This window comes from Ursus americanus, chromosome 5 (assembly GCF_024610735.1).
Source record: "Ursus americanus isolate L20-20 chromosome 5, mUrsAme1.1.p, whole genome shotgun sequence".
Classification (NCBI taxonomy): Eukaryota; Metazoa; Chordata; class Mammalia; order Carnivora; family Ursidae; genus Ursus; species Ursus americanus.
In genome coordinates, this window is record NC_142131.1 from 69948850 (window position 1) to 69954668 (window position 5819).

The window sequence follows — 5819 nt, forward strand, 5'->3', positions numbered from 1 at the left end:
TCTCAACTCCTTTATTTTGATTTCTGAGGTACGACATAAAGAATTTATGGAACAAGCCATCTGCTTTCGTGTTTGGGTTCTTTTCCTCAGTAATTTTGAGACAAAAATCATTAAAATGGGAATGATTAGGGATCTTAAGAATTTTGAAATCCATTTTTAAAAGACAATTATTCTAATAGATATGTAAATTATCTTAGTAACCTCTACTGAGAAAAGTCAATATTCTGGAGATCACAGTAGGAAAAGAGCAGGGCCACCCTCACAGGCTTTGATATTAACAAAGTTAAAGTCTGGGTGTTGCTTTGCTACATAAACACAGAAATAGCAACTGGGACTGGCAACAGAGAATTTCTTCCCTGGCTACTTCTACTTGAATTGTTTCATGGGAAAATGTTCTATCATAGTAAAGTGAATATACTACACATTTTTTTTTCACGTCAGACAGGTAATGTGTCAAGGTTGTAATAAGATTTCAGGGAGACACAAGTCACACAATGGCTTGATCACCCAATGGTCACGCTCGTGAGCTACAAAAGGATCAATGATATGCTAAACATTTAGTCCTTCAGATTTTCTACATTTTATACCTGTGAAGTCACTAGAAAGCTGTATGCCAAGCCTGCATGGCAAGAGCTGCTTTTTATTTAATTTATTTATTTATTTATTTATTTATTTATTTATTTATTTAACAGAGAGAGAGAGAGAGAGAGAGAGACAGCCAGCGAGAGAGGGAACACAAGCAGGGGGAGTGGGAGAGGAAGAAGCAGGCTCCCAGCAGAAGAGCCTGATGTGGGGCTCGATCCCAGAACGCTGGGATCACGCCCTGAGCCAAAGGCAGACGCTTAACGACTGAGCCACCCAGGCGTCCCCCCAAGAGCTGCTTTTACCCAACTCTTCCCTGAGGCTTAACTGGGCCTTCGGTCTTTACCGAGGTCTGCAACATGGGGAGTCCCCGTGTAGCCCGTGGGCAGAGGCAGACTGACCATGAACTCGATGAAGTTCAACCTGCAGGGCCCCTCACTTCCACAAGCACCTTCCAAGGCTCTGGGAGGGGCCCGAATACTGGCTTCATAAAGTTGAAAATTTTGGTAAAATTTGCAAATGTAAAATATTTTACTCTAGGCCCTGTTAGGAGCACTGCCTGGGGCCATCTGCTTTCTCCTCTGACACCTTGCCCCTCTTGCTGTCTGATGGTTATTCCTATGGCTCCAAGAATGTTAGGTATCCCAGAGGAATTCACGTTGGCCATACATTTATTTTGGATTTACATTATGCGATCGCAGTAACTTTAGGGGAAAATTAGGCTATTCTTCGTCATCTAGGCACCAACTGTCTCAACTCCCCCGGTGTCCTAATACAAAGCCGCAGGGCCTGAGCTCATAACGTGACCAGCACTGGAAAAAAAAGAGACACAGGAAAGAAACAAGGTCTGAAGTGCATAGAGGCATAGCTACTTTTTCAAAAACACTTCCACTTATCATAGAGGTAAAATTGTTAAGAGGATTCTACTCTCATCAGTGCTAAGTGAGTACAGAACTTTCTGCCTGTCCACAATGGACTGAACGATGCAGTGTAAGCAATTTAAAGAACCACCATACTTTGTTTTTTCTTCCTTTTATGGAAATGGAGAGAAACATTTATCAGGATTCCTGTCTTGGTAGGACACAAACCTGTAGCATTACTACATACAGTGAGTCTGTGGGTCAAGTTGCACATTTTATACATCGAAACGTTTCAGATTTTGTCTTTGTATATCGGACACCTTTTCTATTGCTAACGTCTAGAAATTCCAGAGAAAATAGCAGGCACATCACACCCAAAGCAGTAAATCCTGAAGGAAAAGAGAAATTTTTTGTATTTTTTCAATAATCCGATAAAAGAAGAGGTACACATCACGTAAGCACACTGGGAATATATTAAAATTTATGCTCTTTTGATTCAACAAATTTACTGACATTATAAAAAATAATTAAACTCGTGTGCCACTAGAAACCAAAAAATCAATGGCACACTGCTCAGTGTATGTTGTCAGGCAAAGGACTATTTAAAATTAGTTCTCCCAAGAAAACTTAAAATACAAATTCTACAAAAATCTTATAGTTCATACACGGAAGAAACAGAGAGATTTCCCCAAATGTGGCAACAATCGTAAAAATGTATGTAAAGTTCTAAACAACTTCTAAAGCTCAAACTTTCTTAAAACTATCAGTAATAATGAATTTTAATCAACCACACTATTTCCTCTATAATAAAATTGTTGCCTCAAAAGAGGTGTTTATTTCTAGAATATCCAGCCAACAAATGTAGAAAAAAAAAATTGAGTTACGGCAGGCTGTTAAGTTTCTCAACTTTTAATAGTATTAATCTTTCGTGATTTACTTGACTCTAAAGAAATATTATCTTTTCTTCCTAACTGTATGGTTGTAATTGTCCACCCTCTTTCTTCAGTGGGGGTCTCTAAGATAATGTAAGTTTCTGGCCTCATAAAACCTGGATCAGTCACGTGTTTCAATGTATTTTTCTGCTACCGTAGAAAATGACCGCATAAGTTATTTTCCAAACAAGGGCACTTTTGAGACTGAAAGTTTTATATAAATAATTACAGGTTTTAAAGTGGAAAAGCCTTAAACAAACCAGAAGTAGGTCATCCTACTTACATAAAGATAGGAAAAATTCTGACGGACAGCACAGAGAGGGAAACACTGGTCTCTTCTGGGAAACTGGCATGATTTTTTGTTTTTTATTTATCACCGCTATATCTCATCATGGTTTTCTTCTTTCTTTGATTTCCAGGAAACTTAAGAGGTAAACTCTGTGCTCAACAGCTGTCGATTGCCTTCGTTTAGGATATTCTAGCCTAATTTATCCCTCACGCTTTACAATATAATTCTCTTCTTCCCTTTCCTCGCTTTTATTAAATAGTTTCACAGTTTAAAAAAATATTTTCTATTAAATACTGCCTCAAAGTATTTTTTGGAAGTCAGTATTCTATAAAGAAAATAGTTAATAAAGACAAGCCTTTAGAATCGTTATGATAACAACAGTTAACATTTATTAAACAGCGATTCTGGTCCAGTTCTTTTATGTAAATTATTTTTCTTTTATCTTTCTATCTTTCTATTTTTCTTTCTTTCTTTTGTTTTCCATGAGGATTCTGGAAGAGGGGTGGACACTTACACAAAAGTAGAAGCCTCTACTATCACTTATTCATCAGATACAGCACACATTTTGATAAGGACCACTTTCTCAGAATATGAATTGTCAGCTTCATAATTATGAAAGAGATTCCTTCTGCTGCTGAACGGGGGGGGGGTTCCATACACACACACCCACACCCATACATACATAGATTCTGTTTTCATATGCAAATATACTCTCATATATGTACACTGTTGTATGTGCACGTGTGCAGGCGTGTGGCCTTAAGTGTTTCCTCCCTGCAGATGCACCATACAGTCCTGACATCGCAATGCTGCTGTGGCAATTTAATTCAATTATCTGCTTGACATCTTGACTTTAAAGTCAGTGTAACTTTCACTGCATTTGGTCCTGGCCATTCTGTGAGGCTCCTATTAAGTCAACGGAACCCTAAGGGGGAATGAACCACTAGAGACTATGGACTCTGGGAAACAAACTGAGGGCTTCAGAGGGGAAGGGGGTGGGGGAATGGGATAGACCGGTGATGGGCAGTAAGGAGGGCACGTATTGCATGGTGCACTGGGTGTTATACGCAACTAATGAATCATCGAGCTTTACATCGGAAACCGGGGATGTACTGTATGGTGACTAACATAATATAATAAAAAAATATTATTAAAAAAAAAAAAGTCAACGGAACCCTGTGGCCATGAAGAACACTGGGGAATCTTGGCAACATGGCCAGCCCAGCAGCCCTGACTGATTTCCCCAACTAGGCAGGTACCTACCTACTCCTTAGGAACTGAAGGCTGTATCTTCGACGAAACCTATCAATTTCTTTGACAGTGCCCATGAACTCTTCCAGATGGCGATCTTAAGAGGGACTTAGAAATGATCTCAGTGAGGCATGGCAAGCCACAAAGGACACCTGTGAACACTGTATTTCCAACTTCACATCTGGGGGAAATCTGTAGTCTGTGATAACCACGTGGGTATGGGCACATGTGCTGTGTGTTGGGGTGGGGTGGAGGAGGAAGCAAGCCCCGTTTCAGAATATCAATCACACTGTCCAGTCCCTTTGTCTCTGGGAATAATGAGAACACGGAGATTCAAGCGCATTCTGATAACCTCGATAGAATGTGTAATGACGAGGCAGAAGATACAACGAAAGAGAAAACAGACTCTAAGTGGATGGGACTTCTCCAACAGGTGCATGGCAGGCCTGCTCTTGTTTCCCTTCACGCCAGATCAAGGTTACACACTGATGGGCATTTCTTGAGACCAGTCAACTTGTTCCCTCTCACTATTCCTATTCAAGGTAAGAAACACGAACCAAAGATACAAGGGCTGAAATGAACGGGAAGGAAACAGTGAGACAGCATTAACATTCCCTTCCCTCTTTGGGCCTATTTAGCCCATCAACCATGATTAAAACAGAGCTTCTGTGAAGATTTTCATATTTATCATTTTAAAAAGTTATCTTTCCCAGACTTTAAGACAGAGAATGAATGTCAAGATAACAAACAAAATTTCTCTGCCAAAAGAAAAAAAAAGGGGGGGGGGCAAAAAAATAAATAAAACACAGAACAGCAAAAATATACTGGAACAGTCAAGGACAATGATTGAAGGGCAGGAAAATAACTTAATGGAAGTTTCAAAATATTAATATGCCTTAGCTTGGGACAGTCCGCGCAGCTCCAAACCCTGCTCAGTTTGCCTTGGGAAGAGGGATGGGATTAGACCAAACGATGTTCTAGAAAGTATCAATAATAATTCCTCTCAGGAGAATAACAGAAAGAGCAGCATGAGCTAGGGATTCTGGAAGGGGAGGTGAACACTCACACAAAAGTAGAAGCCCCCACCTGCCTTCTTCGGCGTCACTCTAAAGGACACTGAAAACCCCCGCACCTCACCATTGTGGTGACTCCCTAAGGGGCATCAAAAAAAGCTAAACACTCTCAGAAACGTTTGGAGCTGATTATCTCCAAGAACACACTGACATTTAATCAAACAGAAGATGAAGGACGAAACAGATAAGGAAGGATCTGAGACTGAAGGGGAGGCAGCCATTGCTCAATGGAGATCCTCGGTTGCAATTTCCCCAAACCGCCCCCCCCCATCACACCCCTGCCCCACAATCAGATTTTCAATACAAATGCTAAAAAAATATATCATGTGTATATTTCTCTCTTCTACGATGAGGAAGTGGCAATGATGGCAAAGATGAGAGAATGTTTGAACCGATCATAGACCATGGCTTAGCTTCTTCAAATCGAGTTATCTGAAGTCAGCGGCCATTCTGAGGCTGGACAGGGATGGCTCCCAGACAAGCGGAAGGATGAAAGGTTCAGTTAACAAAGTTAACAAAGCTTCAATGCCAGTGAACCCCCTAGTTTTGCAGCATCCTTCACTCCTCGTGCACATGCTGCAGAAAGTCTGTCCCCAGGATGGTTCTCAGAGAGAAGCCAGATTTCAGATGAGGAAGAAATCAAGCAGAACTCATTGTAATGTTTCGGGGCAAATACAGGGTCTGGATAGAGCTGCCAAGTTATCGAATCATACAAGAATAAGAGTTAAAAAAAAAGTGGTATTTAGACAAAGTTCCTGCAGCAAAAAGAGAAAATGAATAAAAGGAACACAGCATGTAATGAACGGAGAATGGCTTTATACTGAAAGAAAAC

The 5819-nt window shown here is 40.4% G+C and overlaps 1 non-coding gene across 1 annotated transcript; it reads right to left on the reverse strand.

Moving 5' to 3' along the window:
• Positions 1-435: 435 nt before the first annotated feature.
• Positions 436-539, reverse strand: LOC123790637 (small nucleolar RNA U13). Its single transcript, XR_006779162.2, has one exon. It is a non-coding gene; the product is annotated as a small nucleolar RNA U13 (small nucleolar RNA).
• Positions 540-5819: the final 5280 nt, after the last annotated feature.